We start from the raw sequence: 25,353 nt of genomic DNA, 5'->3' as shown, positions 1-25,353 counted from the left end.
GAAAGAAAGAAAGAAAGAAAGAAAGAAAGAAAGAAAGAAAGAAAGAAGAGAGAAAGAAAGAAAGAAAGAAAGAAAGAAAGAAAGAAAGAAAGAAAGAAAGAAAGAAAGAAAAGTGTTTACTCTAAACACTGCTTTGTCTGATTACTATACATTTTGATGTCACTGTTTTTAATTTTCTTCATTTAAAAATAATTTTTAATTTACCCAAAGACTTCTATTTTTAATCCATAGATTTTTAAATCATTTAAAAATATCCAATAGATTTTTTTTGCAGCATTTCTCTCCCTCTCTTTGAAACTATTTTCTGAGATACAACAATATCAAAATTAGGCAATTAATAATGCTACAATGTTCTCTAAGTGCTCAAGTGAAAGGAAGAGTCACATATCGCCCACTTCAAAAAAAGCTGGAAATGATTAAGCTTAATGAGAAAAGCATGTTAAAAGCCAAGATAGGCTGAAAGCTAGGTCTCTTGCACCAAATAGCCAACTTGTAAATGCAAAAGACAAGTTCTTGAAGGAAATTAAAAGTGCTACTCCAGTGAACACAAGAATGATAGGAATGATAAGTCTTATTGCTATTATTACCCACAGTAAAACTTCATTCAAAATTGGAGTCAATCCTCTCACAGACTGCTGCTGCTTTATCAAATAAATTTAGGTAATATTCTAATATTCTAAATCCTTTGTTGTCATTTCAACAATCTTCACAGCATCTTCACCAGGAGTAGTTTCCATCTTGAGAAACCATTTTCTTTGCTCGTTCATAAGAAGCAACTTCTCATCTGTTAAAGTTGTACTATGAGGTTGCAGCAATTCAGTCATATCTTCAGGCTCCATCTGATTCCAGTTCTCTTGCTATTTCCACCACATGTGCAATTACCTCCTCCACTGAAGTCTTGAACCCCTCCAAGTCATCCATGAAGGTTGGAATCAACTTCTTCCAAACTTCTGTTAATGCTGATATTTTGACCTCTTCTCATGAATCACTAATGTCCTTAATAGCATCTAGAATTATGAATACTTTCCAGAAGGTTTTCAATAGACTTTGTGCAGATCCATCAGAGGGAACACTATCTATGGCAGCTATAGTCTTATGAAATATATTTCTTAAATAATTAAGACTTGAAAGTCAAAATAACTCCTTGATCCATAAGTGCAGAATGAATGTTGTTTTAGCAGGCATTAAAAACAAATTGAATCTCATCGATCTCATTGTACCTTTCCATCAGATCTCTTGGGTGACCAGGTGCATTGTCGATGAGAAGTGATATTTTGAAATGAATATTCTTTTTAAAAAATTCTGAAAGGTAGATCTCAATTGTGGGCTTAAAAATTTCAGTAAATCATGATGTAAACAGATATGCTGTCATGCAGGCATTGAGCACAGACAGAGTAGATTTAGCACAATTCTTAAGGGCCCTAGGATTTTTAAAATGGTAAATTAGTATTGGTTTCAACTTAAAGTCACCAGCTGTATTAGCCCCTAACAAGATAATCAGCCTATCCTTTAAAACTTTGAAGCAGGACATTGACTTTCCTCTATGGCTATGAAAGTCCATGTAGATGGCATTATTTCCATTAGAAGTCTGTTTCATCTACATTGAAAATCTGTTGGTTTAATGCAGCCATCTTCGTGAATGATCTTAGCTAGATCTTCTGGATAATTTGCTCCATCTTCTACATCGATCAGTATTTGCTGCCTCACCCTGCACTTTGATATTACAGAGATGGCCTCTTTCCCTAAACTTCATGAACCAACCTCTGCTAGCTACAAATTCTTCTGCAGCTTCCTCACCTCTCTCAGACTTCACGGAATTGAAGAGAGTGAGGGCCTTGCCCTGAATTAGATTTTAGCTTATGTGAATGTTGGGGCTGGTTTGATCTATCCAGATCATTCAAACTTTCTGCATAATAGCAATGATGTTGTTTCACTTTCTTTTTATTCATGTGTTCACTGATGTAGCACTTCTAATTTCCTTCAAGAACTTGTCTTTTGCATTTACAACTTTGGCTAGCTATTTAGTGCAAGACCTAACTTTTGGCCTATCTTGGCTTTTGATATACCTTCCTCATTAAGCTTAATCATTTCTGACTTTTGATTTAAAGTGGGAGATACGTGACTCTTCCTTTCACTTGAACACTTAGAGGCCACTTTAGGGTTATTAATTGGCCCAAATTCAATATTACTGTGTCTCAGGGAAAAGGGAAGACTTGAGGAGAGGGAGAGAGATAGTAACATGGTTGGTTGGTGAAGGCACAACACACATTTATGGATTAAGTTTGCTGTCTTATATGGGCACTGTTCATGGGGTTCCAAAACAATTATAACAGTAACATCAAAGGTAATTGATCATAGATCACCATAATAAATATAATAATAATGAAAACATCTGAAATATTGCAAGAATTACCAAAATGTGACACAGAGACATGAAGTGAGGACACGCTATTAGAAAATGATGCCAATAGACTTACTTGACACAGGGTTGCCATAAACCTTCAATTTGTAAATATTGTAGTATCTGTGAAGTGCAATAAAGTGAAACACAATAAAACAAAGCACAATAACATGAGGTATGCCTCATGGTACATTATATGGGTTTTGACAGATAGGTGATAACATGTGTTCTCCATTACAGTATCATACAGAATAGTTTCACTGCCCTAAAAATCCCCTCTGTTCTATGTATTCATTTTTTCCTCTCTCCCCTCAAATATCTGACAACTTCTGATTTTTATGATCTCCATAGTTTTACCTTCTCCAGATTGTTATACATATAGTTGTAATCATATAGTAGGTAGCCTTCTTTTTTAAGATTTATGTATTTGACAGAGAGAGACAGAGCACAAATACAGGGTAGTGGGGCAAAGGGAGAGGGAGAGAGTCTCAAGCAGATGCCATGCAGAGCACAGGGCCCAACAAGGGGCTCCATCTCATGACCCTGAAATGATGACTTAAGCCAAAACCAACTGCACTACCCAAGCCCCCCAGTAGCCTTAAATATTGGTTTCTTCCAGTTATTAATACGCATTCAAGTTTCCTCCATGTCTTTGTGTGGCTCGATAAGTCATTTATTTTTATTGCTGAATAATACTCTTTTGTATGGATGCACCACAGTTTATTCACCCATCGAAGGATCTCTTGGTTACTTCTAAGTTTTAGCAATTGTCAATAAAGCTGCTATTCACGTTCATTTGTAGATTTTTGTGTGGACATAAGTTTTCAACTCATTTGTGTAAACTCCAAGAAGTATGACTGTTGGATCACAAGATAAGAGTATGTTTAGTTCTGTAAGAGCAGTCAAACTCTCTTCCAAAGTGGCTGTATGATTTTGCTTTTCTACCATCAATTAATCAGAGTTCTGCTGCTCTACAACCTTGACATTATTTGGTGTTATCAGTGTTTTGGATTTTCCTCATTTGAATAAGTGTGTAGTGGTTATCTTTTTGCTGCTTTAATTTGCAATTCCCTAATGACATATAATGTTGAACATCTTTTCATATGCTTATTTGCCATCTGTCTATCTTTTTGGTGAGATGTCTGTTCAGGTCTTTTATCCACATTTTAATTGTTTGTTTTCTTATTATTGAATTTTAAGAGTTCTTTGTGTATTCTGGCTACCAGTTCTTTATAAAATATGTATTTTGTGAACATTTTCTTCCACTCTATGGCTTATTTCATTCTTAACAGTGTGTTTTGCAGAAAAGAAGTTTATAATTTTAATGAAGTCTAAAAGTCTTCATCTAATAATTTCAACATACATGTCATCTCAGTGTTGGTAACTGTCTTTCCCCATTCAAGGAGAAATTTTCTCGGTTCTTCACATACTGAGTAATTTTGGATTATGGTCTACACATTTTGATGTTATAAGACTCTAAGTCTTGTTTATCATCTGTAGAGAATGTTGATATTTTTGTTTTGCAAACAACCAATAAAAAAGGGAAATAAAAGAAGGGGCTTTTATTATTTAAACAATTGTCCCAGTTGGATTCAGGCTGTGAGTTTGAACTAGCATCCATGAGTTGCTATTCTAATATTGGTTTAGTTTTCAAACTATCATAGTGCTATTCTAATCTGTTCCACACATTCAACACCAAGTCTGAAATTTGAGTGATGTTTTATCTTGTACTCAGTGTTCAAATACTATGTGTGCTGCTTAGATGCAGATCCATTCATATTCAGCTCAGAGGTGAATTTATAAATAATTTCAGGTCAGTCTCCTGAGCTCAACCCTTAGCACCACTGCCCAGGCATATTCCAGTTTTCTGGGTCTCCCTTTTTCTTGTCCTTGAGACAAAAGTTGAGTCTCAATTTATGCCAATCTGCTGCACACTTCCTGCAACATTACCCACATTTGAGACTAAGTAGTGGAGAATGGAAAGGGAGGAAAAAGTAAATCAGCATTTTCCTCATACTTTAAGGAGCCCAGCTCCATGGACAGTGAGGAAGACCCCCTTTCCAGAGATGTATGTTCTTGCTCACCATTGTAGTTCATGTTGTTACTGCTTCCTGGGACTACTTGGGTCCTAGAACACAAAGAATAGTGAGAAGGAAAAGAAGGAGAAAAAACCAAACCAAAACAAAACTGGTGACTTTCTTTACTCTCTGAGCATTAGGACATCTGTTTGTTGCTCTTCAAGCTAGACTAGTGGATTTTTCCTAGCTCTCTCTATGTACTATCTCTTCTAGATTTCAGGCTGTATCAAATTGAGGCTGGGGATACCAGCAGAACAATAATGGTAGATTCACTGATGGTTATATAACACTTTGATCAGTGCTCCTGTTCCTCAAGCCTCATATCATTATTTGCTTTTTAAAGTCTTCAAATAGCGGTCCCTTGCATTCTTTCCAAGTTCAACAGCTGCATTCAGTGGATTATAACGGGCAGACTGTGTTCACTCCATCCTAAAAGTAGAATCTTTAGTCTTATTTTAAAGTACATATTACTGCATCTTAGTGGGTATTTTGTCAAATCACAGATTTTTACAATAGTTGAATGAACTTTCCACCTCCTTTATCTTTAACATATTGTATTGTAGAGAAGAGGAATAGAGAAGAACATAGTGTATTTTAGTAAAGGACAGATGATTTTATAAATTTCTGCACATCTTTGTAAACTAAAGTTTAGATATTTAGCAGGCTCCCTCTACATATATTGAGGTGAGTTTGAATGTGATTGGCAACTTCTGCCAAAATCATAGCCATTTTGGCTAGTTTTCTGAGAAAACATGATTTTGTACGTGTATTATATGCTCAAGTGCTGGGATAGGCATTTTCACATATTATCACTCACTCAATTTAATATAATACTGTAATGAATTTTGAATGTACTTACTATTTTCATTTATACAAACAAGGAAAACAAGGATCTGAAAATTAAGAAATTTGTCTTGGGTTAACAGTTTGAAAATGACAGCTTCGGCTTTGTTTTAGATTTTCTGACTCGGACTCCAAAAGCATGTGATGTAGCAAATATTATTTGATTATTTAAAAATCCTATTCAAATAAGGAGGAAAATTATGAAAATACAATTGAGAAAAGACTAAAAAGAAAATAAACAGTGAACTGAATTTTAACATAAAAAAGGACCAAAATAACAGGTAATAACTACCTTTGTCATACTTTACTGTCTGTCAAGAGTCATTTAGTATTTTCTAAGTATTTCTCTAGAAGGAGTTAAGGTTATACAACACTGGAGTTTTAACATATTACTCACAAATTTACAAATAATAATTATAGAAATAACCACTCAGAAGTTCTTAACTTCAAAAATATATTGAAAAAATATACTTTAAAATTGTTAAAATTATAAACATTCATTATTTAGCCTAGGTAAAGAGACAGACCCTGGACTCATAGACAGATAGATATACAGAGAGATAAACTGTTTAGATAACCCAAACCTACCCCATTCAAATATATTTATTCAGTACATAAATTGAGGTGATATAACCGAGGAAAAATAATCTTTTTCCTATCTTAGGGTCTTTCACTGAGGTCCTGCAAATTAGAATAACAAAAGACAGATTAATAAGAGAAAAACAGAAGTTTATTAAAACATCCATCACAAATATACATGGGAGCAGTTAATAATGAGTAATTCAAAGCAGTGGTTAGAGCTTGGGTTTATATAACATTTTAACAAAAGAATAAGACAAAGGAAATGGACTTTGAACTTGTAGGGGCAGCAAATTGTGGGAAGGCAAATATATGGAAAATTAAGTAGACAGTGCCTAGTTTTAGCAAGATTTGTTACAGATTTCTCTGGTGACTTCTTTTGGCTGATAAGGGTCTATAGGCTTCTCTAGTGACTAACTTCTGTCCCTCTTGGTGGAGAGGGCAGGGAAGACACTGTAATAAAATTGGGCCATGTTTTTAGAAAATTAGGGGGAACAGAGGTGCCTTGCTGGCTCAGTCAAGATTGTGCATTCAAGCCCCATGTGTGTCATACAGCTTACTTAAAATTACGGGGTGCCTGGGTGGCTCAGTCGTTAAGCGTCTGCCTTCGGCTCAGGTCATGTTCCCAGGGTTCTGGGATGGAGCCCTGCAACGGGCTCCCTGCTCTGCGGGAAGCCTGCTTCTCCCTCTCCCACTCCCCCCTGCTTGTGTTCCCTCTCTCGCTGTGTCTCTCTCTCTCTGTCAAATAAATACAATCTTAAAAAAAAAATTAAAAAAAAAGAAAATTAGGGGGAACATAGATAGCTTTTCTTGTACCTCCTCCTTCTTAGTTGCCTTTAGCTCAAAATAATCCTTATGCCAAAGTACCATATTTTAGGGTGACATCTTCTGCTAAAATTAATGAGTTTAGGAGTACATTTTTCCTTTAGACCAGGGTACTGTTAAGAAAAATTCCTTCTTTTGGGGCGCCTGGGTGACTCAGTCGGTTAAGCGTCTGCCTTCGGCTCAGGTCAGGATCCCAGGATCCTTTGATCGAGCCCCGCATCAGGCTCCCTGCTCCGCGGGAAGCCTGCTTCTCCCTCTCCCACTCCCCCTGCTTGTGCTCCCTCTCTAGCTGTGTCTCTCTCTGTCAGATAAATAAATAAAATCTTAAATAAATAAATAAATAAATAAATAAATAAATAAATAAAATCTTAAAAAAAAAGAAAAATTCCTTCTTTGCTTCCTTGTGAGACATTAACCTTTGAAAGTTTATTTTATTACCATAACATCTATGCACTTGTATTCACAGTTCTGAATTATTTTTATGTATTTGCAAAAATACTCTATCTTAAAATGGTCTTTTCAGCAACTTATCCAAGAACCCCTTTAGATTAGTGGCTATAACTCAACATTTCAAATGACTTTCTGTGCTACTTGCTAGATTCTGTATACTCAGTTATGTCTATTTGCTGGAATTCAATGAAATGAGTGTGTAGAGGTAACATGCCCAGTGCTTTGTAGATAAAGAGGAGTTGTCCCTCCTCTGAAGGCAACTGCAATCTGATAATTTACATATCACATAAGAAGACTGTGACTGAGAATAATCAGTGCCCTAGGAGAGGAATAAAGACAGCTTATGAGCTGTTCAGATGAGGCTCTGATTTCAAGATTAATGAGAATGTTAGACTCAGGATTTCATTCATTTATTTTCTTATCAAATAATTATTGAATACCTGCTATGCATTTAGGCACTGAAGTAGTGAACGAGAAAGAAATGTCCTTGTTCATGGAGTTTACATTCTACTAGGCAAGAGAAGACAATAAACATTAAAACCATGGCACAGTGATTTCAGGTTGTGATGAACGCTGTAGAAAACTAAGACTAGAATATCATAGCGAGAGGCATGGGTGGGAACAGTGTTTTTATGAGAGGAAGAGATCTTTATATTAAATAACTCTAAATAAAAAGTGTCTTTGGGGTGCCTGGCTGGCTCAATGAGAAGAACATGTGACTCTTGATCTCATGGTTGTGAGTTCAAGCCCCATGTTGGGCATAGACATTACTTAAATAAACTTAAAAAAAATTTTTTAAGTGTCTTTGAAGGTCATATTTGAATCATAAGAAGGAAGCCACTTAGCTTGGAAGAAGGGAGAGAAAGGAGTTAGTATTAAAAGCCAAATGTGGAAGATGCTTAACTTTCTCAAAGAAAGAGGGCTATCATTGATGAGGGAAAGGACAGTAGGAAATGGAATAAAAAAAAAAATGGACCTGGGATCACTGAGGGCATAGGAACCATGGTGAGGTGCTTGGACTTCATTCTGTGTGCTGTTGCCCTTGGATGCTTTCATAAAATTTATGTGTCCACAGAGATACCTATGGGCACATGTATCTCAGTCACTATCATCCTAGCCCTGCCCACTTCTTTTTTTCAGGCATTTGGTATACCTGTCTACGTTATTACTTTTCCTCTCATTATCTCTCCTTAGAGGAGGTCAAATATAGCAAAGTAATTTAGAACTCAGGCTTTGGATTCAGATATACCTGGGTTCAAACTTTGACTCTGTTGGCATTAAGATAATTTGGGCTTTGGCCAAGGACCTTAACTCTTCAGCCTTCTCATCTGTAATATGAGAAAAGCACATTTAACTTGTCCAATTTTTATCAGAAACAAGAGTAACAATATTTACAGAGTCCATAAAAATAATATGTACACAGGGCGCCTGGGTGGCTCAGATGGTTGGGCGTCTGCCTTCAGCCCAGGTCCTGATCCCGGGGTCCTGGGATCGAGTCCCGCATTGGGCTCCCTGCTGCTTGGGAGCCTGCTTCTCCCTCTGCCTCTCTCTCTCTCTCTGTCTCTGTCTCTCATGAATAAATAAATAAAAATTAAAAAAAAATGTACACAAAAAATGGTACCTACTATTATTGTAAAATATCCTTCCCTTCATTACATATCCAAGATTGTTCTCTATGATGTAGTTTCCAATTGAAATTAATCTCCTCTCTAATAGGCTTCCAATTTTTATCTTCATTTAAAATGACTACATTAAATCACAGAATATGATATTGTGTGAATAGTTACTTGTCCCACTGCAACTTAAGCCTCTTAATGGTGACCACAGATCACATCATCATTAAAATCTGCATAACACCTGCACCAAACATGAAACAGGTACATTTAGCAAAGAAAGAAAGAAATGAAAGAATGAATGAATAAATGAACAAATAGTTTATATTTATATTTTTGATGAACAAGGGATCAATGCAGATATATAGTTATTATTTCTTTTTATTCTACCTACTTAAACTTGTATAGAAAGTAATGGATGGAGATATAGACTGTGTTTATTACCAAAATTGCCACTCATTTAGCTGCTTTATTATTTTTTTAAAGATTTATTTATTTATTTATTTATTTATTTATTTGAGAGAGAGAGAGAGAGAATGCAAGCAGGGGGAGGGACAGGAGAGGGAGAGAGAGAATCTCAAGCAGATTCCCCACTGAGCCTACGTGGGGCTCTATCTCACAACTTCAAGATCATGACCTGAGCAGAAACCCAGAGTTGGACGCTCAACTGACTGAGGCACTCAGGTGCCCCCTCATATAGAAGTTTTATTCTTAACAAATACATTCACTACAAAATCCCTTTAAGCAGTGAGCTCATCATGACATACATACTTTTGTTATGATCACAAAATTCTTTTATATCACCCTTGGTATGATCAGAAATACTCTCCTATAATACTGATACAATGAGGAGTGTTGAGGCAAGTCTCAGTGATATAATGATCTATTTACAAAAAGATACTTTTGTCTAGAAATGCTTGTATGTATGGAAGGCTTTGGAAATATTAGATTGCAAATGTCAACCTACCTCTGAGGAGATAAAATAAATAATGAACTGTTTAGGTACTTAAGAAAGAAGCTGGCTTGGTGAATCTTTCTGAGATAATGGATAAAATTTATGTGATTACTTTATTTGTTTTTATTTAAGCTACTTTAAATGTCAAAAATCTCTTTGAGGGCATTATTTCAAAAGGCTGCAGAAGCAATCCTGTCTTTAAAAATGGAGATCCCTTTCATGAAGAGAAGATTCAATAATAAGTCTTTATACCACTAAGTGCCCAGAGTAGTAGTTTAAGTTCTAAAAAACCTGGTAATTTTATTAAACTTAAGCTTATAAAATCAAAAGGTACGCTTCATGTAATCTATACTTCAAAGAAACATAAACTTACAGTTGATAATTGTATGACTTTATATCACATATAGGAAATTTTTACAAGACACAGGACAGAATATAGCCTAGATGCAGAAATACAAATGATCAAAGAGGTGGTGAGTTTACAACTTCTTAGTTCAGAGGAATGGGTTCTAGTTAACGTCAATCTTAACTGCAAAAACAAGACTGTATGCCTAAAATGAACGAATTATTGACTGTATCTTCACTCATGTTTAGTCTTTTCTTACTTTTTCAAAGCTTAAATATCAGCATTTCAACAACTGATTTCTGAAGGCTGTATTTACTTCTACACAGAATGCAGAAGCCCTCTGTCTTTCTGGAATCTCCATCTGTGTTTTGTCAATTCATTCTTTCTGCAGAAATTAGCATGTTTATTATTACTTTGTGTTGATAGGGGGAGACATTTTTAACTGGCTTTCTGCTTGGAAATCTTGCTTAAAACAGAGTGAACTAAGTTGCCTCATCATGGCATTTATCGATGTGTAGGAATGTCAAATATGACCCGAGGAGTAAGAGCACTTTTCCTCAAACCATATCCAATATCTCTTGAGTTACAAAAGCAATTTGACTCGGTGTAGGGCAAAACTAGGTGGAACTTAGATTGACTGTGGGTGAATAAACCAGTCTGAGGGGGTCTGAAATCTGAGATTAAATGATTATTGTAGAGAAAGAGACTAAACTGTAGATGCTGAGAAAAAAGCCAAGCACCAAAAAGCTATGTTTCAGTCAAGCAGTGAGTACAGGCCCTGGATTAGTACAAAGCAGCAATAGGTGGGTGGAGGATCCAGAGGTTAAGACCTGGAAGAAGAGTAGACTGCTGGCCTTTAGGAAATATGTCAGAGAGAAATATGCCCCCAGCCAAAGGGCTGGGTTCATTAATTCACTACTTGTATACTACTGAATACCTGCTATGTGCCAGGCCCTATGCTACTGACTAAAAATAAGAGTTGTGAACAGGTAGACATATTTGCCTTCACAGAGCCAACAGTTAAGTGAAGGAGATAAACAAATATTAATTATACATACATAATTATATAAATATTATTGGTATAAGAACATTTTGAACAAATGCCATTCTGTGCTATAAGACCATATGGCAAAAAGTATATAACCTATTTAATAGAATTATAGAAAGTTTCCCTGAAGAGATGATATTTAAGCAGCTCTGATCATTAGGAAAGACGCTGTCAAGAATAAGGCAAAGGCAATTCCATAGGGACTAAGACACTAAGTCATTGCTAATGCACAGATTCAAAAATGGGATAGGCAGAAGCTAAGTGTTTAAAAATTGAAGCAGAGGGCGCCTGGGTGCCTCAGTTGGTTAAACGACTGCCTTTGGCTCAGGTCATGATCCTGGAGTCCCGGGATCGAGTCCCGCATCTGGCTCCCTGCTCCGCGGGGAGTCTGCCTCTCCCTCTGACCCTCTTCCCTCTCATGTGCTATCTCTCTCTCTCATTCTCTCTCTCAAATAAATAAATAAAATCTTTAAAAAAATAAAAAAAATAAGAAAAATAAAAATTGAAGCAGAAAGGAAAAGTTAGTACAGTTGGAAGTATAATTTGATGGGAAACCAGAGAATAGTTAGTACAATGTAGATTCTTTTGTCCTTGCACTCCTGCCTTTCTACAATCACCCTACAGCTCCATCTCTAACCGGTTTAAGCTGAGGATTGATCTTAGACAGTGGAGGAAAGACTGCATTAAATGGCTTCAGTTATAGGAAGAGGAATACAAGGATTTTTGGATCTCCTGGGATCTAAGGAAAATGGAAAAAAAATTTAGAAGACATTATCTCTCTATAACCCACGGTATAAGGACAGAGAAATATTGAAGGTATCCTACTATTTCAATCAATTTTTAAAAAATCAATAAAGGTTTATTGAGTAGCCATCACATGTCTGACACTGCTATTCTTGGAAATGCAAAAGTGAACATGATTAATTTTTATACCGAGATGCTCATAGTTTAATATGGGAGACAATAATTACAGTAGACTCTGATAAATGATATTACAAGGTTGAGTTCTAAAACATCACACAAAAGGGCAGATAATCTAGACCTAAAGAGTTGAGAAGAATTTCCTGGAACAAGTAATGTTTAAACTGAAATGATTAGGGGTGCCTGGGTGGCTCAGTTGGTTAAGTGTCTGCCTTCAGCTCAGGTCATGATCTCAGGGTCCTGGGATAGAGCCCTGGATTGAGCTCCCTGCTCAGGAGGGAGTCTGCTTCTCCCTCTCCTTCTGCCCCTCCCACTTGTGTTTGCACTCGTGCTCTCTCTCTCTCAAATAAAATAAAATCTTTAAACTGAGATGATTAATGAATAAAATAAAACAGATGATTGGAAACATAGGATTATCCCGGAAAACATGTGGAGTGAAAAGGAAACAGCGCTAAGGAGCATATGCATAAGGAAGGAAGAATAGTTTTTTAATGAAATGGGTATAGGAAGGAAAGCCCCAAAGGGAGCTTATGAAGGATTATCCATACACAATCACAGAATACAAGGAGAGAGAACATTTCAAGAAGAAAGGAACCTTAGACCATTTGAAAAAGTGGCAAGTCAAAGAATCCTTTAATGATAAATGTCCTTTGGTTTTAGCAACAGAGAGCTTGCTGGTGATCTTAGCTAAAAAGGGTGAAGCCAAGAGCCAAGCTGCAGTTTACTGAGGATTGTTTGGGAGGGAAGAATATAATGATAAAAAGTATGGGCAGGGGCACCTGGGTGGCTCAGTCATTAAGTGTCTGCCTTCAGCTCAGGTCATGATCCCAGGGTCCTGGGATCGAACCCCACCATCGGGCTCCCTGCTCGGCAGGAAGCCTGCTTCTCCCTCTCCCACTCCCCCCTGCTTGTGTTCCCTCTCTCACCGTGTCTCGCTCTGTCAAATAAATAAATAAAACATTAAAAAAAAGTATGGACAAATGAACAATGTTTCTTAGGTTCCTATGGGTTGCAGAACATTTGGGGAAGGGTCCTCTGGGTTTCACTCTACTCTGGTCATAGTTGATGTGCTCTGTGTCTAAACTGACTTAAGTTTTAATAATGCAGATGCCAACCTCAAGCACTGTTGACTTGCAAGGTGGTGATATTTGGTTTCCCGTGTCCAGCCTCCTTCAGTGTATCACGGAGCCATTCTCCACTGAGATTCTGCCATTTGCAAGATGTTATGGGACTCATAAAAACCCTATTGCTTTTATGGTTTTGGAAGGGAGTTTCTCCCAACCTTCCCTCATTTAGTAAACTTTGCTTTCTACATTCTTTCCCTTTTGAGAAATTCCATGGAATTCTATAATTTTTACAAACAAAACTTAGGAGAGCACTTAAATCCTTGTGCCTAGAAATACCTCCTTTGGAACTGACCACTCTGCAGCCTCCACATATAACATTGACCATCTTCTTGAAATCAGAAAGGGAAAGTGTTTATCACAATCTAAGCAAAATCCAAGTTAATGTTTCAATAAATCATCCTGCCACAACAGACATCTTTTGTGCAAATTTCATCCCTTCTCCATAGTTTACACTGTTGGTCTTTTGTTTTTCTGTGGAATTTAGAGACAATTTGTTATTTTCGTTAAACTACCTTAAAGATATATTAAAGAATATTTGAACATTCATTATATTTTCAAAGTCCAGTCCCTTTAAGGTTTACATTTCTTTAGTAACTTATGTGTTATTGTGTAAAATATCTTAATTTTTTTCTCTTAAAAATAGATGTCCATAGTTCTCATGCACTAAACTAACAAGCTTAAAGAATTAATGCATGGACTCAGCACAGTTTTATCTTCACCTAAATTAGTTAACTATGTAGACATTTTGAATAAAAAGAACATAGACACTTGATATTTTTAACTATAACGGAAGGAGCAGCTGCCACCACCATAGGAAATTCATTTAAATGCAATCTCTGAGGGAGTTAGATACACTCATTATCATATGGAAGATTTGTCTTGTGTGTACAGAAGTCTTTAAAGATCAGTCATCTTTCATGAATGTTCTTATCCTTTAGTTTATTTGCTTATGATACCCTTCCCACCAATTCCTATGCTTGTGGAAGATAGTAGTATTTCTGAGGCGGATAATTTCCTTTCTCTTTTTGGGTTCCAGAATATGACTATAGGTTGTATAAATTCACTGGGATTTCTGTTTACCTGTAATAGCCTCTTCAATTTGTTCTGGTTTATAGTAAGATAATAGTAATGCGAATCCATTCTATGCAACTTATTTGCTACAAAAAGTTCTGAAAAAACACACCTCAGTAATTTGAAAAATAATTAATTTACAGCTACTAGAAGGTGGTCACATACTACTCATAAGTAAGTTTAGTTTGGCCTCTAGATAGATAGATAGATAGACTACATATATACACACATATATATACTTACATATCTGTAACTTGAATCATTTGTCAGTATTAACACCCAGAAGATTTCCCATGAATAAAATCTAAAACTGTAAACTATAACTGAAAAATGAGATTTGGCATAGCATTTTGGTAAATGTGGAGTTGGGTATGACAAGAGTGAGCTGCAGCACAGTAGCTCCATTCAGACAGAGCATTTCCACCATCTGGTTCAGAAAGTGATTGGCCTGGCTATTGTGAGCATTTGGATTTGCAACACTGATCTACGTAGGTGATTTCTGATAAAAAGATTTTTATTTCCAAGCCAGTTTTAACAGCAGACCAATGCCTTTAAAAAAAAAAAAAAGATTTTATTTGTTTATTTGGGAGACAGCATGAGCAGAGGGAGGGGCAGAGGGAGAAGCAGACTCCCTGCTGGGCAGGGAGCCAAATGCAGGGCTCTATCCCAGGACCCTGGGATCATGATCTGAGCTGAAGGCAGACACTTAAATGACTGAGCCACCCGGATGCCCCAACCAATGCCTTTTTTAAAAAATGTAAAGAACAACAACAAATTGTCACTTGGTCTGAAGTGGGGTTTGAGTGTGGGTAAGCCCACCTTTTCATCTCTTCATAATAATCGTCCCTAAGCCTCTGAGATATCCTCCATGATATCTTGGCATGTCAAAGAGTATAATGTGAAAACCTCCCTACTGGTAGATATGCAGATAAAAATAAAACACTAATCAAAAAGATATATGCATCCCTATGTTTGTTGCAGCATTATTTATGACAGCCAAGATATAGACATGGCCCAAATGTCCACTGATAGATGAATGGATAAAGATGTGGTACACACACACACACACACACACACACACACACACACACACACACACACTGAAATACTCCTCAGCCATAAAAAAGAATGAGATCTTGCCATTTATGACAACATAGGTGAACCTAGAGGGTATTATGTTAAATAAGATAAGTCAGACAGGTAAAGACAAATACCATATAATTCACTTACATACAGAATCTAAAAAACAAAACAAATGAACAATAACAACAACAACAACAAAAAACTAAACAGACTCACAGATACAGAGAACAATTTGGTGATTGCCAGAGGAGAGGGGGTTGGGGGAATGGCAAAATAGGTGAAGGGGCTTAAAAGGTAGGAACTTCCACTTAAAAATAAATAAGTTCCAGGGATGTAAGGTACAGCATAGGGAATATCATCAATAATATTGTAATAACATTATATGGTAACAGATGGTAAGAATACTTATTGTGAGCGTTGTAAGGCAAATCTTTATGCTGAGTTATATGCAGAATAGTATTCTTATAGCACAACTATAGTGACTTTCTTTATGACACAGTAGTAGGTCAGAGCTATTTTTGCTCTTTCTTATTTTATCTGGTTTTATAGTTCAACACTTGTAATTTGAGCTTTGTGTCAAATATTGAGCCAAGATACATCCAAAAAGAAATAAGACACCTTCTTATTTGTCCTTTGTTGGGTCATTTGTTTCCTACCATCAAAAATGGATTTTGCTCTTCCAGCTCAATGAGAACATCATTCCATAATTCAAGATGCCAGCTTGGTCTAGTATGTGCAAGACAAACATATTCTGTCCAAGGTCACTATAATGAGTTTATATTGAAAATGTAGATACATGAGAAATGGAAAACAACTTACTGAGTCTTTTAATGTCCTATGTTTTACTTCATTCATGTTTCATAGTAATTGAAATTATGTATCAGTGTAACAGTATTATAACCCACAAACACATCTTTCATATTTTTCTCCATTTTTGTCTTTTAAAATTCTTTTCATTTACTTTTAATTGATATAATCCAGGACAGCTTTGTTTTCTATGTTTGTACTCTGAGACTTTCGGAAAGAAAGAGTTATGAAGAATCTAACAGTCTCATAAGTATACCACATAAGGATGTGCAGTTACCAGGTTTTGGCCTTTTTGTAACCCTGCTATACTAAAATCCCTTTTCCTCCCTGCCTTTGGCCAAGAGAGCAGATGGATAATTACACTCCTCAAAAGATAAATTAAAGAAAGAATTTGGACCAACTGGGCTATTGAATATAGTGCTAATGGAGGGTTGTGGAGAAATGGCCAAGTAAGAGTCTCCACTGACCTTATTTTCCTCCTGGTGTCAGTGCTTTCCAGATTAAAAGCTGTTTTCTTTTATTGAAATAGAATAGTGCCAAACATTGAACCTGCTTTGTAAGACATACATCAAGAGAGAAAATATTTCACCACAATGACATGACCTGACATTTTAAAGCAGATAACAAATGACATCTTGTCAATGGCACCAATTTATTATTCCTTCTCTTGTACCTTCGTGCCACAGCAGGATACACATTCCTTTTAATCATGAGACTGTGTTAAACAAATTTTTACCAGCAGAGACTATAAAATGTCCCTCATCGTCTCCAAGTATCCTGACCTCTCAGCTGTCCCCACGAAAGCATATAAAGACAAAGGCTATGCTAAATTTTTCATCATTTTATTCCTTTTCAGATCCAATTATGTGAGGGTCTTCCATCACTTACATGGGAGTATATGCTATAACATGAAGTACAACACATTAATCACACTCTTTTTATCCAGCAGACACCAGTGCTAAATCACATTACTCTAAAAAAAGGAACATGAAATAGATGCAAATGTCCAAGGAGGGTGCTCTCCTTTGTGCAGTTACAATAGGAGGGGACTTCCATGGGTGGCCTTCCCATCAGGTCCAGGAGACTCTCAAAGTACATTTTGTTTTTCATGTTTTCTACCACATTCCTCCCCAAAAAGACCCTCTTCTGCTACTTGCTTTAATGTCCCTCAGCTAGTTTATATCATAGAATCTATCACTTTGAACACTGCCCTGGGCAATGACTCTCTAGGTGAACTGTTGTAACTAATCAGCCTGTAAGTTGAGAAATGGGCAGCTGAACTCTCGCTCAGGCCTCTTTCCCAGCAATGAAAAATCTCCCTTTATCTCTACAGTCCCCTATAAGTGTACGAGAATGAGAGTGTACATGCTGAATATTTCTGACTAAGGACATTAAAATTGTAGATCTGAGAGAAGCAGAACAATGCATGTTACTATGTAATCTTAACAATATTTGGAATTAATAGCATTTTCTTAATAACATTTTAAATTACATTTAGGTTGTAGTTTCGGACACACATCATGAAGATGAGTGGCTTATGATTAGAGAAGACATATATAAAAAAAAAGTACAGTATAAAGTTAAGTAAATTTCATTTGAAAAAACTGAAGGAGAAGATCTCTCACACAAGATGGGATAAGGTTTATAGTTTAAGATAGACACAGGCTTAAATACCATTCGGACAGCTTTCTAATTATGTGTGGTTGGGCAAGTTATAGAACTTTTTGAACTCTTGATTTCTTCCTTTATGGAATAGGGATGGTACTCTTAGTTATTTAATAGAGTTTGGGAGGGTTACATGAGCTAATATCTATAAAGCTTCAGGCACAATGGATGACAAATCTAACCACTCAGGGGTTTTATCAGTAAATAAATCAGGTAAATATCAGTTTTCATTATTACCATAATGAAATTCAAAGGCATGCCTAGAATAAAACAAAACAACACAAAATATAATTGTTTCTTTGACTTCATCCAAGGACTGACTGAGCGGAATAATCTCAATTGCTTTATATTTGAACTGTGGATTAGAAGATTTATTGCAGAAAATATAATTTTCCTTAAGAAAGTGTTCCATAAGAAAGTCTTAACAGGTAGCCTAAGAAACACATTAAGATCAAAGTTCTTAAAAATGTAATGACAAAATAGTGATTGTATTAGGATAATTCCACAATATCAATGAAGGGCACGATCACTCCACTTAACAACAAAAAAATATTTTAAACAATTTTAGAATTTTATGCATTTCTAGGAGTACTGGGCCAATCTTCTAGCTTCCACTCTAAAAATAAATAAGAAATGCATACATCACATCTCACAACACTTTAGGCTCTAGGAGTAGTCAGATCTGATGGTTTCATTCATTCCAGATCTATGTAATGATTTGAAATAATTCTAATTTCTTGATTTTCAATTAAAATTATTTTGTTGTACAATGAAGAGATTTTTGCGGGAATACATATAAAACAAAATAAGCAAATGTTCATTCAGGGAGTTCTGTGAAGTAGTCATTTTCTAAATTAGCTTGATATAGTTATTATAGTCTAAAAGAAATGAAGGAGATGTTTCACATTATTATTTTGTGAATATAACACACACTCTTATCCTTTTACTTCTGGTTTTCAGAACAAAAAGGAAAATCTTTAAATCAAATAACTGGGTGGTTGTGAACTAAAATAATTTCTTACTTTAAATTATATAATTCAGAGTCAAGTGGTCATACATTAGTTAAATTTTTTAAAAGGTTCATTCTAAGTTCTTGCCTAGGCTATTAATACACTGGGAATTTTAAAATGTATTTTAAATTACCCTTGGGCACCATGAGCATATTTTGGATTCAAATGATTCTCACACTAGGAATGTTTACATGGGTAGAATGTATATGGAATATTTTAGGGTATTTTGTTTGTTTTTATCAACTGTTGGTTTGGGATGGTGAGCATCAGTTACCAGGGTTAATAAGAGTTCACAGATAATGAGGCAAGATAGAGAAAGGATTAAGGAATAAAGGATATATTGCATTTTAATCAAGGTACAGTTTTTGTACTGCATCATCTTGCACATCATCCTGAATATAGAAAAAAGAAGTCCACATTCTTTGTTTTTTTCCTATAATAAATTTTAGTGTCGTCTGTTTCAGTGATGTGATAATTTTTTTCTTAATTGGAACTTGTAACTTAGATTCATTTTTTATTCATCCTTATTCTTCATTTACCTAAAGTAATTCTATTTCCCTTCTTTCCTTTTTCTTTCCTTTTCTTCCTTCTCATTCCCAATGATATACAGAGAGTTCAGTTCCACAAAACCTCACATGTATACATATTACAACAACTTCTTAGCATGCTTCACTGATTTGCTAGGTTTTCACTTCAGTCCAACATGACTTATTCTGGCTCTCTTATTTTTATTTTTTTAAATCATTAACAGCTTTATATTAAATATAAGTTTCTATCTTGGACTTTGGAACTCTAAGAAATGTAAGATTCAGGCCAACTTCATGCTGTTTAGACCATAGTTAACAAAAAGAATAATAATAGTATGTGAGAGTTAATGACAAATGCACATTACATATTAGCACAAGAGCTGCTTCAAGGAGAAGAGAGTGAGATGAGGTGGCACCACAGCCAACCTGGGGACTTTGATCATTAGAGTGGAGTTGGGAGTCCATTTTGGGGAAGATGGTGAGAAAAGGGCATGGGCAAAATAAGGGAGCAAATTAATATACATTGTGCAGCAAGAACACAGCAAGCTGACTTGACTGACTGGCACAGGAAATTGGGAGTGACTAATAGCCTTAGTACTCAAGTCAGGAGACCCAGACTTCACCAGATAAGCGCTTGAAGTGTTTTTGGTCACGGAAGTTGCATCTACACAAAGACTTGGGTTCAGCTGAATTTAAGGGAGACTGAAAAGGGGACAGTAGATGAGGAAAAAAAGAAGTAGCATTTATTCAGCATCTTCTGTGGTTTCATTCAGTTCACGAGCAATATTAAGTTAGGGAATGATGGTACAAATGCTATTTCCTGATGGTCCTCCCTCTCAGAAATTACAGATTAATGGGACAACAGATGCACTCTTTTAATGTATAGGCGTTCCTGTAATAGTGTCATATATATGTTCCTGAAAAATACTTTTGTGCTAAAAAACTTCCATTAAAAGTAACAGGGCTTAAAGGAAAACAAGTAAGATTGGGCAGACCACTCAAAGCCTATGTAACTTTTAAAAGCAGAGTACTAACAAAAGCAATGACAATCTTAACAAAAACGGAAGTACAGCTATACCTCCACTGACATTTGCATCCATTAACTAAACCAGTTGATTCTTTGCGGATATTTAACTCTTGCACTTATGTCTTCCTTCTAGGGACTTTGAAAATATTCACCCATAACAGACCAGATATATCAAAATTTAAAAATCTTTCCCAACGTGTTTAACATACGAGAAATGTCTTCATAGTTATGTCATCTTTTTCAAATTCCCTAGATTAATGAATGTTGTGGAAAGTGTAGCAATTTCTGAAGCAACTAGCCTATTGCCTAGAGTAAGGATCTTAGATTTTCAGCTTTTTCCTTAAGGTTTTGATGTATTACTAACATGTTCTCTGTAACTGTGAGAAAGTTTGCTTTAAATCTCTTCAAAATAAAAGCAGGCTTGGAAAAGTTATGAATGAACTAGAATTATATTGCTGTCTGCATTATATTACACCATTCCCCTATTTAACAATCATAAATAAGTTAATTTTCATTAAATAAACACATATTGCAGCAGAATAGATTGAAATATAATAAACTTTAAGTAGGGGTTGCAAAGGATATCAAGATATTATAGAGAAGGGATTTTTTGATTTAACTCGATGTGTCTGAGAAGGGATCCTTAAATAGGTGATGTCTTAACTGAGCCTTGAGGAATAAATAAGTAACAGTTGACCAGGTAAAGATGCCACATTCTCCCTGATGGAGAGAGAATGAAGGACAGTGAGGTTGTATGCATTCCTAAGACTGCAGAACTAGTAAGTTATTGGAGTTGGTATTTGAACACAAACAAAGTTCCTAGTGTTCACTCTATGCCACTATATTAGTTTTTCGTATGCTTACTACTTAGAATATATTCTTTAGGTCAGGTGAGAAATGTTAAGGGCTTGAATAATATCATTGGTGCTGGGAATGGAGAAAGCGTTATGAACTGGAGAGTCATTTAGTAACTTAGTAATATTGGATTCAGTCACTGATTTGATGTAGGAGTGAAAAGAGAAAAACTAGTTTCTGACGAGGGCAACTGATTATTGCAATGACAGTTTCAGTAACTGAACTTGGAAATGAAAGAGGAGGAACAGGTCTTGTGAAAAGATGCTAAGTTCTCTTGGATATGTTGAAGCTGATGTGCCTGTGGAAGAGTTAAATGAAGACGTGTAGCTGAGTAATTGAGTCAAGAATTGTATATGTAGGGCTGGAGCTCAAAGAAGAGCTCGAGACTGAAAACAAAAATATATAATTGGTAATCCTTTGCATGCAAGTGATTGTTCAAAGTATGAAAACACATGACATTTCATTTGAGAGTAGTGCAGGTAAACACTTAAGCACCAAGCACACTGAGCTCACAAGAAAGACTATAAAGGGACAGTTCTGGAAGTAGGAAAGAGCAGGGTCATGGAAGCCAAAAGAAGAGAGAATTCAAGAAGGGATGAGTGGCAAATGTAAATTCAGCAGAGAGGCCTACTTTAAAATAGACGGGTCATTGAACACCTAGATATGATCTAAGTTAGACGATGGGTAAAGAGGCAAGTCTGATTCAAGTAGGCTAAGAAATACAGGATTGAGTAAGTATATAGTGTGAATAAGAATATCCTGTAAAGAAATTCTTCCTGGAATGGCAAAAGAGGACTAGCATGGTGGCTCAAGTTTAAGTCTTAACGACCAAGGAGGGACATTTTAGGGAGAGAAGATTCAAATGTGTTTAAAGATTAAGGAAAAGAGTAAGTGGACATGGATATTCAGGATGTAGCAGAGAAAAGGCATTATTAATAGAACAAATTCCTAAACTTCATAGGATGGGAAGTGATCAAAAGAGAAGGGGAAGGGTTGACAATGAACAAAGGAGGGACAATTCTGTTTCTAAAACTGGAAGCAAGGGAGTAAGAAAGGGGGCATAGCTAGATAAAGTTATTGGTGTGAAAGCAGGGAGATGAGATACCAGACAGACTCAACTGTGTATGCAAGGTTGAAGGCAAAAGACATACTTGAGATTACATGGAATGAGAACAGGAAGACAGCTGATGGAGAATGGTGAAGGTCCAGTAGTGTTCTGAAAGTAAAAGAGGAAGAAGAAGCTGGTTAAAAAAAACAAAAAACAGTGAATCATAGGGGCGCCTGGGTGACTCAGTCGGTGTCTTTGGCTCAGGTCATGATCCCAGGGTTCTAGGAATGAGTCCTGCATCAGGCTGCATCAGAGTCTGCTTCTCTTGCTGCCCCTCTCTCTCTTGCTCTCTCTCTCTCAAATAAATAAAATCTATTTAAAAAATAATGAATTATTATTGGGAGCCTAGCTACTCTTTGTGACTCCGAATTTACAGAATTGTATGATTTTCTGCAGTAAGCCCAGCAGCCTGTGGTGAAAGAAAGGAGCAATTGTGGGAATAACTGAGATGGTTGATTGTCCTAAGTGGATACCCTAGACTTGTGCTAAGTCCCCAGATAAATGATGTCAAGTTCTCACATCAAACTCGTAAGGCAGCTATTTTGATCTATATTTTACAGATGATGAAACTAAGTTTTAAGTAATTTATTTAAAATTTGACAAGGTAGTCTAACCCAAGTTCATATGAACACCAAAATCTCTGTTCTTTGCTCCACAGCCAGTTATGGAAATGGAGTAATGGGGGCTAATGTATACTGGGGAAATGACAGTGAGACTGGAGTGAAGAGATTCGGATGTAAGGCTGAAGGCTAGAAAGTCTTTGACTTGTTTATATGGTAGGTGAGAGAGAAAAACAGACAACGTTTATATTTTTGTTCAGGAGCTTGAAGGAATGGTAGTAACTTGATATCAGTCAGAAGCATGGCAATGGAATTAGGCTTTAGGGAAAGTGGATAATTTGTTTCAGTATGTCCTGTTTGAGGCTATAAATAGGACATATGACTAGAAGTATCCTGGTAACAATTTAGAGTTTAGAATATGAGTCTGAAAGAGATATGGTTGCAAATAAAGATTTGTATCTCATTTTGCCTGAGAGGGAACTGAGAGAGTGGATGAAATCTTCATTGTAGGAGGTATAAAAGGAGAAGGAGAAAGGCCAGAATAGAATATACATTTTTAAAAGATTTTATTTATTTATTTGAGAGAAAGATAGCGAGAGAGAGCACAAGCAGGGGGGAGGGAGTAGAGACAGAGGGAGAAGCAGACTCCTCACTGAGCAGAGAACCCAATGCGGGACTCAATGTGGGACTTGATCATGACCTGGGATCATGACTTGAGCCAAAGGCAGACGCTTAATTGACTGAACCAACCAGGCATCCGAGAATATAATATGCATTTAAAGTTGAATGGCATACATACAAAATTTATGACAGTAAAAACATAGGAAAGGAATAACCAGACCGGTAGGAGGAAGACTATGAGAAGGCTGTGCCATATGAACCAAAAGAAGTCTGGTGTTCAGGAACTGCTCCTCAGAACCTAAGAACAGAGAATGGAAATAGGAATTTAGATATATCCATATTACACTATATGCTTGCTGACTTCAGAAAGAACATTTTTTTAAGAGAGGGAAAGGTTGGCAGAGGGGCAAAGGGAGTGGGAGAATCTTAAGTAGGCTCCATTCTCCGCGTAGAGCCTGTCGCAGGGCTCGATCTCATGAACCTGAGATCATGACCTGAGCTGAAATCAAGAGTCAAAACGCTTAACTGACTGAGTCACCCAGGCGACCCCAGAAAGAACAATCTCTAAAAAGGAGAGATAGGAAGAGAATCTAGATTAGAGTTATATATACATTCAAATATGAATATTATTTACTTAACAGACACATATTTTGGTCACAAATTGAAAAGTGTAACTTTCAAATATTACCCTTCATAATTTCCTTACACTTGAGGTACCAACTTGCCTGACGGCAGATTAATTTAGGTTCTGGGTGGGTTTTCCTTCATGAGCACAAGTATTTGTCATTCATTCTAAGTTTAACCCAGTCTCATTTTCATTCCCTGTTCTTGGGGCTCTCTTGCTGTCTCATCCTGCTTCTGTTTCTAAACTCCAAGAGACCTACCTGCCATCAGGAAAATAGCTGGAGAGGAGCGATCCTGCCTCACTGTCATCCAAAGCCCATGCTGGTCTTTTTCTCAGGAGACAGACTGTCCCAGTATAGCGCTCAGTGTTGGCACATCTGTGGCCTTTGTTCTGCTAGCCCTCTTGCACTAACCCCAGGCACACCATTGTCCTTTGATGCCCAGCCTCTGAAGTTCTAAAGATATCTTCCTGGGTCTGGCTGCCAAAGAACTGTCTGTTTATCTCTGCCTGTCTGAGGACCACAAGCATTTAGGTGTCAGTGGTTACCCTTACTCCTCTATAAGGTCCTGTTTCTTTTTAAGATTTTATTTTATATATTCAAGAAAGAGAGGGTGAGCGAGAGAGAGAGAGCATGAGCAGGGTGGAGGCACAGAGAGAGAGGGAGAAGCAGACTGCCCATCGAGCAGGGAGCCCGACACGGGGCTTGATTGCAGGACTCTGGGATCATGACCTGAGCCAAAGGCAGACGCTGAACAGACTGAGCCAACCAGACATCCCTATAAGGTCCTCTTGATCACTTCTGTGAGGCTGCTGACTGCCAGAGCTCCAGCCAGGATAGGACAGGTGTTAGTCCCTGTCAGCTGAGGATGTGAACAGAGACAGGCTACGACATTGCTTCTTACTCTAATTTCTTTTCTCTTCTGCTCCTCTTAGGTCTGAGAATTCTTTATGTGGTCTTGCAACTGGAAGGAAAAAGATTCATTTCACAGTCTCAATCTTATTTTCTTCTTCAAATCCAATGAGTCCTTTTACAATTAGAAATTAAGAATAAGGGTTTTTGTTTGTTTGTTTTTGTTCCTGGGGCAAAAGCTGGCTTCTTGTCTCTCAGTCAAAAAAATAAGACTGAAATGGGAAAATGGGAAATGTATGCTGTTTGTATCTCATGTCATTAATCTTCCTTATTTATCACATCCTCTTCCAGAAAAGAA

The 25,353-nt window shown here is 36.6% G+C and overlaps 1 long non-coding RNA gene across 4 annotated transcripts in view; it reads right to left on the bottom strand.

The window, feature by feature from the left end:
* Positions 1-24,526, bottom strand: part of LOC141372637 (uncharacterized) — a 309,547-nt gene extending 285,021 nt beyond the window's left edge. For 2 of the 4 annotated variants that reach the window (XR_012377985.1, XR_012377984.1), the window contains exon 1: positions 24,405-24,526. This is a non-coding gene — a long non-coding RNA (uncharacterized lncRNA). Of the gene's footprint in view, positions 1-2,477; positions 2,525-4,485; positions 4,530-5,338; positions 5,373-5,910; positions 6,004-24,404 lie in introns of those variants that run through there. The other 2 variants (XR_012377983.1, XR_012377986.1) reach the window with 2 other exon arrangements.
* Positions 24,527-25,353: the final 827 nt, after the last annotated feature.

This window comes from Callorhinus ursinus, unplaced genomic scaffold (genome assembly GCF_003265705.2).
Source record: "Callorhinus ursinus isolate GAN/ISIS: 27379988/994484 unplaced genomic scaffold, GSC_fseal_2.0 scaffold4, whole genome shotgun sequence".
Lineage (NCBI taxonomy): Eukaryota > Metazoa > Chordata > Mammalia > Carnivora > Otariidae > Callorhinus > Callorhinus ursinus.
Note: the sequence above shows the minus strand (reverse complement) of the source record. Positions and strands in the feature narration are given on the sequence as shown.